The sequence below is a fragment of the Chiroxiphia lanceolata genome, chromosome 33 (genome assembly GCF_009829145.1).
Source record: "Chiroxiphia lanceolata isolate bChiLan1 chromosome 33, bChiLan1.pri, whole genome shotgun sequence".
NCBI lineage: Eukaryota > Metazoa > Chordata > Aves > Passeriformes > Pipridae > Chiroxiphia > Chiroxiphia lanceolata.
The window spans coordinates 463256-478062 of record NC_045669.1 but is presented as its reverse complement, the minus strand read 5'-3'; positions in this window follow the sequence as shown (position 1 = coordinate 478062).

Genomic DNA, 14807 nt, shown 5'->3' with positions numbered 1-14807 from the left:
TGTCATCACATGCTCCTCTGTGACATCACATCCTTCACATTCTTGATATGATATCACATCCTCCTCTGTGATGTCGCGTCCTCTCCGTGACATCACATCCTCCTCTCCGACATCACATCATTCTCATCCTTCCTATGATATCACATCATCCCTGTGACATCACGTCCTCCTCTGTGACATCACATCCTTCCTGTGACATCACATCTCTCCTGTGACATTTCAACCTCCCCATAACATCACAGCTCCTCTTGTGACATCAAGGGTCCTCTATGACGTAACATCTATCATATGACATCCTACCCGTGACATCACTTTCTTCTCTGTCACATCACATCCTTCACATCCCCTTCTGTGGCATCACATCCTCCTCTGTGACTTCACATCCTCCCCATTACCTCACATCTTCCCTTTTGACATCAGATCCTTCCTGTGACATCACATCCTCCACTGTGACATCACATCCTCCCTGTGACATCACATCCTTCATATTCTCCCCGTGACATCACATAGGCCTCTGTGACATCACAGTCTCCACTGCGACATCACAATCTTCCTGTGACATCACATCCTTCTCAGTGACATCACATCCACACTTTGACATCACAACCTTCGTCTGAAATCACATCCTTTACATCCTTCCAGTTGTTGCAGAATGATTCAAATTTAGTAGTAGAATGGCTAAGGCTTAGTAGGAGAGTAGGCCTAGAGAGCAGCACTCCAAAGTAGTAGGTTAGCAGCCTTGTTCGAGAGAATGGAATGTACTGAAGAGGTAGGAACAATAATCAAAAAGATTTAGCCAAGCATGTATATAACGATTTGTTACCTTAGATACAGTAAGGGTCTGCTGAACAGTTTCTATGGGGTTTCTATGGAGTAGGACAACTTAAACAGATTTATGATTAAAAGTAGATGATTACCAATTGTTATCAGTATGAAATATGAGTTTGTGTGTGTAACTAAGTGCAACTGCTTTCATGTAGAAACTGCATGTAAACTTGTTTGTGTAAAGGTATAAAAGCTGAACTGAAAATGAGGGTCTTTGGAATCCTGACTTGGGACGCTAGTCCTCAGGTTCCCGGGCCCTAAAATAAAGCACCCATAAACCGGCACTCTGTTGGTTTGTGTTTTTGTTACGGGCAACAGTTTTCTGGCGACCCAGATGGGACTCCGGGGGTAGCTGGGGCGGCTCACGAGCTGATCCACTCCATGCCGGCAACCAGGTGATTTCTGGGGAGACATCGACCCGTGCCCGACCCCGCGCCCGACGGACAACCATCCAGGTAAGCCCGGAGGTGCTTTATTCTTTTAGGTTTGTTGGTTGGGAGCCTGCCCATAAGACGGGACCGTGAGTTTACCCGCTGGGTTGGGCAAAGGTTATTGGGAAGCCTAGGCGCTGGTCGTAAGACGGGGCGAAAGCCGCGCTGAACCAGCACTTGTCACTCGTAGTGAGACTTGACAAGTTGGTATAGGAAGGTATTGGTTTATACTGTTCGTATCGAACTGTTTACTATTTGTATTGTACTGTTTGCTGTTCGTATTGTACTGTTTATTGTGTGATTGTACAGTGTGTGTGACTATGATGCCTTTTAAAACCTTTAGGGCACTATCTTGTGCAGAAAATGATATTCTTAGTGATTCTCCGCTTGGTTGCTTGTTAAAACATTGGAAGGAAGGAAATTTCGGACAGGAGTTAAGTAAGAGACAATTGATTGATTATTGTAATAATGTATGGCCTCAATATGAAACAGAAGGAATGCAGTGGCCTAGGAATGGTACACTAACTTTGGAAATTATAACCCCTTGATGCAAAATTTACGAGAGAATGAGAGGTGGAATGAAATACCGTATTTAGATTTGTTTTATTATTTGGAACGTAAGACTGAATGGCAAAAGGAATGTGGTATGTTGGTGTTAAAAGAATTAGATGATAAATGTATAGGATGTCAAGAACCAGAGGAAGATGTGTTTTTGTTAGTCTCCCCCAGCATAACTCCAAGTGCGCCCCCGGGAGATAGTTTCTCTTCACGTGGGAGGGCACGATCACCCACCATGCCCCCGTTAGAATCGTCCTCGGATAAGGAAGTAACGAGAGGGCGAGAATGTGGTTTTGATAGAACTCCGCTAGCAGAACGGACTCGGAGGGGGCGAAAAGAAAGGGGAAGGAGTAGAGAAAAGAGACGGGGAAGGGGAAGGGAGACAGACGTTTCGCCCTCACCCCCTAGATTGATGACCCCTTTGCGGGAAGCAGTTGGAGCGAAGGGGGGAACAGTAAATGATTTCGTGCTGCAGGAAGACCCCGAGTGGGATCGGAATGTGTCTGGAGATTATAAAAGGTTAAGAATTTACCAGGAATTATTAGTAGAGGGAGAGTTGACAGAATTTAGAATAGATATTGGAGCTAGTTTTTCGGCAATGAATAAATTGATGGGGCCATTAAGTGATTCAACTGCATGGGTAGTAGGAGTTTCAGGACAAATAGAGGAGAAGACGTTTCTAAAACCCCTAGATATCAAATTTAGAGGAAAAGAGATACCGCAGGAAATAGAACAGGCTGTAGTGCCTTGGGTATGGGAAACAGGGGTCCCTGGAAAATCTAAAGCTGCTACTCCAGTTGGAATAGAATTAAAAGAAAGAGCACAACCCGTTAGGGTGCGACAATACCCAATTAGTTTAGAAGCTAGGAAAGGAATAGCTCCAATGATCACACAATTTTTAACTTTAGGAATATTAAAAGAATGTGAGTCAGAGTTTAATACTCCCATTTTTCCAGTAAGAAAGCCTAAAGGTAAGTACAGATTAGTGCAAGACTTGAGAGCAGTAAACCTCATCATAAAAGATATCCACTCGGTTGTAGTTAACCCTTACAACTTGTTAACATCTGTTTCTGAGAGATTTCAGTAGTTTACAGTGATTGATCTAAAGGATGCCTTCTTCTGCATACCACTGGCACAAGAAAGTTGGAAGATTTTTGCCTTTGAATGGGAAAACCCAGAAACTGGACGGAAGCGACAGCTTACTTGGACTCAGTTACCGCAAGGATTTAAATATTCACCTACGATATTTGGTAATCAGTTAGCAAAAGAACTTGAAGAATGGAAGACTACTCAGGTAAAAGAATCTCCTTTTTCACATATAATACCACAAAATGTAGATAACATCTTTTTGGGGGCTACAGAACAAGGATTCTGTCTACCCATTGAACTGTTAAACATGCTGGGGCAAGCAGGCTACCGGGTTTCAAAAGCAAAAGCTCAACTAGTAAAGCAGAAAGTTATTTATCTGGAGTGTGAAATTTTTCAAATAATCCAGCGTTTGAGCGCAAATCGTATACAAGCAATATGTGCTATCCCGGTGCCCCGAAATAATCAAGAATTAAGATCTTTTCTAGGAATGGTCAGATCGTGCAGGCTGTGGATTCCTAACTTCGGAATAACTGCCAGACCATTATATGAAGCAGTAAAAGAGCCCAAGCTGACCTGGGGGACGAAGCAGGAGGAAGCGTTCCAAGAACTGAAAGGAGCCCTTCAGGAAGCACCTGCCCTGGGACTACCGGACCTAACCAAAGAATTCCAGCTTTATGTCTGTGAGAGACAACGAACGGCTTTAGGAGTACTCACTCAGCGGTTAGGATCCTGGAAGAGACCGGTTGGGCATTTCTCCAAACGGCTGGACGCAGTAAGTGGGGGATGGCCAGGGTGCCTCAGAGCTGTGGCAGCGACGGTTATTCTAATTCAAGAAGCACGAAAATTGACTCTGGGGAAACACATGGTGGTGTACGTGCCCCACATGGTCATAGCAGTTTTGGAACAAAAAGGGGGGCATTGGCTCTCATCTAGCCGCATGTTACAGTATCAGGCTTTGCTAAGAGAGCAAGGTGATATTGAACTGAAAATCACTAACCATCTCAACCCAGCAGAATTTCTTAGGTCTACACAGGAAGAAGGTACCCTGGAACATGACTGTGTAGAGACCATTGAGCAAGTCTACGCGAGTAGAAGAGACTTGAAGGATGAGCCATTGACAGATCCGGACTGGGAGTTGTATACCGATGGATCTAGCTTTGTGGAGAATGGCACCAGGTATGCTGGGTATGCAGTGGTCACTCTACAACAAGTGATAGAAGCAAACGCACTACCCCCAGGTACGTCTGCGCAAAAGGCCAAAATATGGGCGTAGGTGAGAGCTTTAATACTAAGTCAAGGAAAGAGAGTTAATATATGGACTGACTCCAAATATGCTTTTGGAGTAGCTCATATTCATGGAGCACTCTGGAAAGAAAAAGGACTTCTTACTTCTCAAGGGTCATCGATTGAACATCGAGAAGAAATTCTACAATTGCTAGAGGCAATATACAAGCCCTCGGCAGTGGCAATAATGCATGCCAGAGGACATCAAACTGATCCCGGACGAGAATTTCAAGGTAATCAACAAGCTGACCAAGCGGCTAAATGAGCCGCGAGAGAGGTATGGACTCAGATGGCTCCTTTACCCGTTCGGAATAATCCAGCAATAGTAGAAATGAAAGAAAAACCATATTATTCACAAGAAGATGAGAAATTAGCTCAAATAACAGAAGCAAGGAAAAATGTTAAAGGGTGGTACATTACTCCTGCAGGACAAGTAATCTTACCTGTCAGAATAATGAAAGCAGTACTCGAAACGGAACATAATAAGTGCCACTGGGGTGCAGAAGCAATGGTAAAATTTTTGAAAAAAGAAGTTCTCTCAGACCAGATGTTAACACTAGCAAAAAGAGTAAATGCAATGTGTCCCATGTGTATCAAAAATAACATAGTAGTCAGAAGACAGGTACAAATGGGAAAGTTACAGATAGGACAGTTACCAGGAGACTATTGGCAAATAGGTTTTTCTAAGTTGCCGAAGGCCCAATCCTATAAGTATTTGTTAGTGTATGTTTGTACCTTTTCAGGATGGACAGAGGCCTTTCCATGCAGGACTAATCAAGTAGAGGAAGTGGTTAAGACTCTTCTAAGAGAAATTATACCGAGATTTGGGGTACCTCTAGGGTTATCAATCGATCAAAAGCCACGAATAGCGCAGAATCTCCATATACTATGGAGACCACAATCCAGTGGGCAGGTAGAGAATATGAATCAGACATTGAAAGACCGATTAAAGAAAATCTGTCAGGAAGCGAAAATTCAGTGGCCCCAAGCATTACCACTTGCCTTGTTGAGAATCAGGATCAAACCCAGGGAGAGAATAGGAGTAAGTCCATACGAAATATTGTATGGCAAGCCCTATCACGCAGCTACCTATCAAGGGGATCCTCATGTGGTGGGGGATCAAGCAGTGTTTAACTATGTGTTATCCTTAAATAAAACTCTCACAGCCCTCAGAGGAGCGCTGCAGTGGAATCGACCTCTGCCCCTGGAGAATCCGGTTCATGACATTTCTCCAGGAGACCAAGTCTATGTGAAAAACTGGTCAGTGGAACCGTTAAAGGAAACATGGGACGGTCCTCGCCAGGTGATAATGACCACTTACACGGCGGTGAAGGTCGAGGGAATCGACAATTGGATCCATTACACCCGAATCAAGAAGGTTCCAGTCTCGTGGTCGGTAGAACCTCTCTCACCTACAAGAATGGTATTTCGAGCCAACCATTGAGGATCGTAGTATTCCTGGGGTTGATGAGTTTAGCAGAGACCACCGTGAGAATTGAGACCCCAGATCCTTATTTATTTGTACCAGAGTACACTGATGTGAATTTAACCTGTCTGTTTTCTGATGACCAGGGAGCTGAATTAAGAGATGTTAGAGTCAAATGGAGATGGAGAGATCAAGATCGAGCCATGACAGAAGGAGTGACGACAGTCTGGGATGCGACACAACAAAAAGGTTATACCGTCCTGCAGGTACCCAAAGTGTCTAAAGCTATGGAAGGAACATATATGTGTGTAGTTTGGATTTGGGAAAGTTTTGATTATGAACATATAGAAATACGGACAATAAACACGACCCAGAAAACGGTGACCAAAGTGCGAGTTATGCCCACTAGGAAACAATTTGACATGTGGGATGGTCCTCCCTTAAAAATCAATTGTGCCTTCCAATTTGATAATTGTCAGAAATCAGTTAAAGTAAAGTGGTGGAAATTGAATATGACAAATCAATCTTGGGAATCACAAAATCAAGGAGTTAGCTGGTGGTCTAATAGTAAGGAAGGTAAAGGGTGGCTGAATATTTCTGATCCCAGAGTAGGAAAAACAGAGGGTACATTTCTTTGTGTGGTCTCATGTGGAAAAGAAAAAGATTACGGGATAAGGACAGCAGTGGCTGTACCACATCAAGGAGTAAGAGTTAGACCAGAATACAGTGTTTACCCGGCCCAGGAAGGAAGCGATCTGACTTTAAGTTGCAAAATTTCAGAAGGACAGTATTCTGAATATGGGTGGTGGTTTAAGGGACAGAACTTGAAAGTCGGGAAGAGACATCAGATTGAAAAGAGGGCAGATGCAATAGTTTTGAAAATCAAAGAAATACGAAGAGGAGAAGATGAGGGCCAATATACTTGCTGGATAAATAGAGATGACTGGTGGGATACTGGAATTACTGTCGTCTACATAAAGACTGAAAGAACAACCCGGCAAGTAAGTAACCTGCAGATTCCAGATCGAGAAGTAGAACAAGAAAACCTAGTCGTAGACCTAATTCGTGATTTTGGGAAAGTGCAGAATGTCACAAAAATCACTGCATGTCTCCCTATGCCTTATGCTGCAGGAGACCCAATCCCATGGGGAATAATTCCAGTGCCAGAAATTCCTAAAGTGTTTAAGAATACTACATGGAATTGCAGATTTGTAACCAAAACATGGAATGAAATGACAGATGCATGTTTATTAAAAGACAAAATGACCAAAAAACAATGTGAACAGATGCCCGGATTTCTCCGATGGGTAGTAGTTGGGACATGGGTAACAGGCGAAGACATTGGCCAATTAAAGGGATCTTGTTTAGTTACAGATTCGGTAACATACCCCTGTTCTAAAGTTCCAGTTCAAATAAAACGAGAAAAACAAGAAGAAGTATGTCAAAATATTACTAGCTCTACAACTATGGAGGAGTGGCAAATGATTTGGGGACCCAACCTACTAGAGACTTATAGTTATATTGGAAAAGTACAGTGGTGTATTCACTGGAAAAGGAAAAAGAATCAAACTTATTCTGCAGGTAATAGAGGAAATCATAATTGGAGGACAGAAACACGTACAAAGGAGAATTGGAATTGTATTCGAATATACACATGCGATACCCCAGACGATGAAATAGGCTTGATACCAGTCAAAACACTCTTGCAGTTAGGATGTGAATGTCGAGGATATAATCATACTATTAAAGGATCTGTGAGAAACATTGATTGTCGTACCACCACCGTTAGGAGTCCAGGAAATTTAGTGTGGGTAATGGGGCATGGCCAGTGGACCACCCACATGCCAATAGATGGTCCTGTTGTGCCTGTCACACTAGGGATACCTACTCTCTGTCCATTCTGGAAACAGGATAAGTTAACATCAGTAGAAATACAACCACGGGGAAAAAGAGAAATTAGTAAGGACATTGATGACTTGAGGTTGGGAGATTGGCATGAACCATCAGCAGGAGTTAAATTTGGATGGGTATTAGAATCTTTGTTTGCACCAATCTCAACATACCGAAACAGAGAGATGTTGTTTAAATTAATGGGACAAACTGAAAGGTTAGCAGCGGTCACTAAGAAAGGATTTAAAGATCTAAATTTACAATTACAAGCCACCACTAGGATGACAGTACAGAATTGAATGGCTTTAGATTTAATCCTATTAAAGGAACACGGAGTCTGTGGATACCTGCGTGCAAAGGACGACCATTGTTGCATGCACATCCCAAATGTCACTCAAGAAGTAGAGAAAGATATTAGTCAATTAGAACAAATTGACGAAAATGTTTATGAATTACAAAAGGAAGCAGAACACAATTGGATAGGAGAATTATTCAGCTCCCTAGGTCTTCATGTGTCAGGATGGATATCTTCTGTTATCCAGTACGGAATATTGATTGTAATAATTATTGTCATAGCCATGATTGTTTATAAGTGTCTTTTAGGAATGATTGTAAAAGAAGGTCAACATACGAGACGCATCATGAAAGTCATAACAAGAAAAGAAGTAATCTCACCGCAAGATGGATCACCTCCTGTTCATCAAGAAACTGCAGCCTGAAGATTGCTACATTTGAGCATCCTTGCAGGAAAAGCCTGAAGAATGCTCAAAAGGGGGGACATGTTGCAGAATGATTCAAATTTAGTAGTAGAATGGCTAAGGCTTAGTAGGAGAGTAGGCCTAGAGAGCAGCACTCCAAAGTAGTAGGTTAGCAGCCTTGTTCGAGAGAATGGAATGTACTGAAGAGGTAGGAACAATAATCAAAAAGATTTAGCCAAGCATGTATATAATGATTTGTTACCTTAGATACAGTAAGGGTCTGCTGAACAGTTTCTATGGGGTTTCTATGGAGTAGGACAACTTAAACAGATTTATGATTAAAAGTAGATGATTACCAATTGTTATCAGTATGAAATATGAGTTTGTGTGTGTAACTAAGTGCAACTGCTTTCATGTAGAAACTGCATGTAAACTTGTTTGTGTAAAGGTATAAAAGCTGAACTGAAAATGAGGGTCTTTGGAATCCTGACTTGGGACGCTAGTCCTCAGGTTCCCGGGCCCTAAAATAAAGCACCCATAAACCGGCACTCTGTTGGTTTGTGTTTTTGTTACGGGCAACACAGTGACATAACATCCTCCTCTGGGACATCACATCGTTCCAGTGACATCACATCCTCCCCTGTGACTTCACGTTCTCCCCGTGACATCTCATCCTTCCTGTGATATCACCTCCTCCTTTATGACGACATCCTTCACATTCTTCCTGTGACATCACATTCTCCTCTGTGACATCACATCCTCCCTGGGATATCACATCCTCCCCATGACTACACATCCTCCTGTGACATCACATACTTTCTGTGACATCACATATATCTCCTATGACGTCCCAGCTCCCCTGTGACATCACATCTTTAACATCCTTCCGGCGACATCACATCCTCTGGTGTGACATCACATCCTTGACAACCTTCCTGCACCATCACATCCTCCTCTGCAACATCACATACTTCCTGTGACATCACATTGTCCCTGTGACAACATATATCTGCTATGACATCCCAGTTCCCCTTTGACATCACGTCTTTCTCTGTGACATCACATCCTTCACAACCTTCCTGCGACATCACATCCTCCTCTGTGACATCTCATAATTCACATACTTGCTGTGACATCACATCCTCCTCTGTGACGTCACGTCCTCTCTGTGACATCAAGGGTCCCCAATGATGTAACATCTGTTTTATGACATCCTTCCTGTGACATCACATCCTTCACATCCTTTCTGTGACATCACATCCTCCACTGTGACATCACGTTCTCCCCTGTGACATCACATCCTTCAAATCCTCCCTTTGACTTCACATCCTTCCTGCAACATCACATCCTCCTCTGTGACGTCACCTCCTCCCCGTGACATCACATCCTCTTCTCTGACATCACATCATTCACATCCTTCCTATGACATCACATCATCAAAGTGACATCACATCTTCCTCTATGACATCACATTCTTCCTGTGACATCACATCTCGGATGTGATGTCACATCCTCCCCAAGACATCACAGCTGCTCTTGTGACATCAAGGGTCCTAAATGACGTAACCTCTGACATATGACATCCCATGTCTGCTGTGCTCACATCCTCCTCTGTGACATCACATCCTTCACATCCTTCCTGTGACATCAAATCATCATCTGTGACATCACATCCTCCTCTCTGACAACACACTGTGCCTGCGACATCACATCCTCCTCTGTGACATCACATCCTCCACTGGGACATCATGTTCTCCCCTTTGACATCACATCCTTCATATGCTCCCTGTGACATCACATCCTTCACATTCTTGTTGTGACATCACATTCTCCTCTGTGACATCAAATCCTCATCTGTGACATCACATCCTCCTCTCTGACATCACATCCTCCTCTGTGACATCACATCCTCTTCTGAGACATCACATCCTTCAAGTGACATCACATTCATCTTGTGAGATCACATCCATCCTCTATGACATCACATCCTCCTCTGTGACTTCACATCCTCTCTGTGACATCTCATCCTTTTCTCTGACGTCACATCATCCCTGTGACATCATATCCTCCTTTGTGGCATCACATCCTTCCTGTGACATCACATCCTCCTCTGTGACATCCTGCCAGAGTCCCTCAAAAGCTACACGAGGTTGGAGGGAACGAAACTCAGCAGGAGGTCTCTGTCCTGTTGTCCTGGTTTTGACTGGGATAATGGACTGGTTGACAGTCACTGCCCACAACAGGGACTTGTCTCAGCACAGAATCATGGAATCATGGACTGGTTTGGGTGGGAAGGGACCTTAAAGTTCATCCCGTGCCACCCCCTGCCATGGGCAGGGACACCTTCCACTAGACCAGGTTGCTCCAAACCCCGTCCATCCTGGCCTTGGACACTTCCAGGGATCCAGGGGCAGCCACAACTTCTCAGGGCAACCTGTGCCAGGGCCTCCCCCCTCACAGGGAAAACTTTCTTCCCAATATCCCCCTAAGTCTGCCCTCTGTCAGTGGGAAGCCATTCCCCCTTCTCCCATCACTACAGGTGTCCAAAATCCCTCGGCAGCTCTCTGGGAGCCCCTCGAGGCACTGGAAGGGGCTCTAAGGCCTCTCTGGTGCCTTCTCTTCTCCAGGTTGAACAATCCCAATTGTCCCAGAGCAGAGGGGCTCCAGCCCTCAGAGCACCTTTGTGGCCTCCTCTGGATCCACTCCAACAGGTCCATTCCTCCTGATCTGGGCCCCCAGAGCTGGAGGCAGCACTGCAGGTGGGGTCTCACCTGAGGGCAGCAGAGGGGCACATTCCCCTCCTCCCCTGCCCCCGGGATGAGCCCCGCACACGGGGGGTTTCCGGGCTGGCTCATGTCCCATTTGTCACCCACCAGCACCCCCAGAGCCCTCTCCCAGCAGGGACTTCCATCCCTTCCTCCCCCAGCCTGCACCGATCCCGGGGGTTGCCCTGACCCGGCTGCACCACCTTGGTCTTGTCCAACCTCAGCAGATTCCTGTGTGTGCTGGGAAACGGGGGGAAGGGGAATTCACCCGACTCTTGGAGATTTGTTTGTCTGGTGGTGCCCCAGGGAAAAACAAAACCCTGTCAGTCCCATCTAGTCTGTCCCATATTCCGCCCAGGAACCCTCCACCAAACAGATCCCCCAGGTGGGGGGAATTCCAGGGCCCTTTTTCAGGCACTGTCACAGCCAAAGGAAAATCCCTCAGTGGATATTTCTGTGAGTTACTCCGACATCCCTCGTGACATCTCATCCTACCTCTGTGATATCACATCCTCCCTGTGACATCACAGCTCCTCTATGAAGTCCTATCCATCATATGACATCATATCTCTCCTGTAACGTCACACCTTCCTCTATGACATCACATCCTTACTGTGACATTGCATCCTGCTCTGTGACATCACATCCATTGTTCAATGTACAATCCTCAACTGTGACATCACATCCTTTCTGTGACATCACATCCTCCCACGTGGCATCTCATCCTTCCTCAGTGAAATCATATCCTCTCTGTGATATTACAGCTCCTCTATGATGTCCTCTATGATGCCACAGTGGAGGATGTGACGTCACAGAATATGATGTCGTATCCATCAGATGACATCATATCTCTCCTGTGATGTCACATCCTCCAATGTGACATCACAACCTCCTCTGTGACATCAGATCCTCCTCTATGATGTCGCATCCTCCTCTGTGACATCACATCCTTCCAGTGACATCACAGTTCCTCTATGACGTCGCATGCATTGTAGGACATCATATCTCTCCTATGACATCGCATCCTCCTCTGTGACATCACATCCTTCCGGTGACATCATGGTTCCTGTACGACGTCGCATCCATCGTAGGACCTCATATCTCTCCTATGACATCACATCCTCCCCTGTGACATCACATCCTCCTCTGTGGCATAACATCCATGATATGACATCAAAACTTCCTCTGTGACATCAGATCCTTCCTCTGACATCACATCCTCTTCTGTGACACCACATCTCTCCTATGACATCACATCCTCCACTGTGACATCGCATATGTCCTGTGACATCACATCCTCTTCTGTGACATCACAGTTCCTATATGATGTCCCATCCATCATATGACATCATATCTCTCCTGTGACATCACACCTCCTCTATGTTTTCACATCTGTCATTTGACATCACATCTTTCCTATGACATCACATCTTTCCTGTGACATCACCTCCTCTTCTGTGTGATGCTGTGGAATGTTGGTGCTAAAGAAATAACTCCAGAGCAGTTAATTAGGGGTGAGATAAGGAAAGGGTTTAATTGTGCCAAGGCAATGGATGTTAAAAGACACGCGCCGCTGTGCTCCAGATGGTCCATTTTATAATATTGTCTGTCCAATCCCAAGTGTGTCCACCCCGTAGCCTTTCCTCTGGTCCACCCCGGGTCCACCCCCTGAGAATTGAGTCTGGGGTGTATTTTGGGACCACCTCTTCAACAGTCTCATCATCTTCAGAGCACAGAGGGTATATAGTCACCTAGTTCTTGACTCTCTTTTGTTGTTCAGGCCCTGATATGACTGTTCTCTAAACAGCCTAGGCCTTGCCTTGACAAGAGACTAAACATTGCCACTGAATTCAGGGGTAGATTTGATATAGGGAGCATAGAATGAGGTAAGAGGGTTAAGGAATGTGTAAACTACTTGTAATACAGGGAAAGGGAGTGAGGGATGCTGCTTTTAAAATCTACTTCTACTACTTATAAAACTTATAAAGCTTATAAAAATTAGAAAAATAAAACCTAAAGAGGGGCTTAAGGCATCAGTTACATCACATCATTCCTCTGCCATCACATCCTCCTCAGCGACATCACATCCCTCATATGACATCTTATCTCTGGGCCCAGCGCTGTCCCTCAGCAGGATGGCACCTTCCCGCCCCACTCTCCCTCCCTCCCCACCTGCCTCAGAGGCCCCTCTGTGCTGGGACCCCCGTGGGCAGAGATCAAGGACAGGCACTGAGCGGGGGCTCCCGGCACCTGACACAGCCTCAATTCTCCACTCACCTTTGGTCACATTTCCACAACACCTTCCATCCTTACGGGCCCCTGACCAGACACAAGAGACCATTGTGGGGAAGCTGGGAAAACATCTCAGGTCAATGACTTGACTCTTTGCCTTGGATTTTCCCCAGGAGCCGGCAGTGACCTGGAAGATTTTCCTTTGGCCCCTTTCTACTTCGTGTCTCGTTTGTTGGATAACTGAGGAACGTTGACTGAGGAGGGGCCCAGGGGAGGTGAAGTCGCTCAAGAAGGAGGCATTTACAGCCCGTCAACACCAATGATCCTACTCTGGACCATCCAAATTCTGGGAGCAGCAGCTCACTGGAAGAGGGAAATGTCCCCAGTTTGGTGTTTGAGAGAGAGATGGAAAAGAGACATGAGTAGGGTGCCTGAGGTGCAGCTGATCCCACCTGGACTGTCTCCTTCCTTCCCCCTGAGCAGGGCTGGGAGCACCTGGGGAAATTCCTCTTTTTCCTGCAGTCCCTCCTGTGGGATTTTTCCCACCCTCTGGTTCCAAATGGATTTGGGGCCTGACCGTTCTCCTCAGGCCGTGATCCGCAGGGAGGTGTTGTGGTGACTCACAGAGAGAAAGGGGAGGAGAAAAGGGGGCCCTGTTCTCCCCACAATTATGTCCCCCTTCCCAAGTTCCTGGTGCCCACGGCTTCCCAGAGTCCTTCAGTAGCTGCACGAGGGGGGGGCAGGACCAGACTCAGCAGGAGGTCTCTGTCCTGTTGTCCTGGTTTTGACTGGGATAATGGACTGGTTGACAGTCACTGCCCACAACAGGGACTTGTCTCAGCACAGATTCATCGAATCATGGGTTGGTTTGGGTGGAAAGGGACCTTAAAACTCATCCCGTGCCACCCCCTGCCATGGGCAGGGACACCTTCCACTAGACCAGGTTGCTCCAAACCCCGTCCATCCTGGCCTTGGACACTTCCAGGGATCCAGGGGCAGCCACAACTTCTCAGGGCAACCTGTGCCAGGGCCTCCCCCCTCACAGGGAAAACTTTCTTCCCAATATCCCCCTAAGCCTGCCCTCTGTCAGTGGGAAGCCATTCCCCCTTCTCCCATCACTACAGGTGTCCAAAATCCCTCGGCAGCACTCTGGGAGCCCCTTGAGGCACTGGAAGGGGCTCTAAGGCCTCTCTGGTGCCTTTTCTTCTCCAGGTTGAACAATCCCAACTATCCCATCCTGTCCCCAGAGCAGAGGGGCTCCAGCCCTCAGAGCATCTTTGTGGCCTCCTCTGGATCCACTCCAACAGGTCCATTCCTCCTGATCTGGGCCCCCCCAAGCTGGAGGCAGCACTGCAGGTGGGGTCTCACCTGAGGGCAGCAGAGGGGCACATTCCCCTCCTCCCCTGCCCCCGGGATGAGCCCCGCACACGGGGGGTTTCTGGGCTGGCTCGTGTCCCATTTGTCACCCACCAGCACCTCCAGAGCCCTCTCCCAGCAGGGACTTCCATCCCTTCCTCCCCCAGCCTGCACCGATCCCGGGGGTTGCCCTGACCCGGCTGCACCACCTTGGTCTTGTCCAACCTCAGCAGATTCCCGTGTGTGCCGGGAA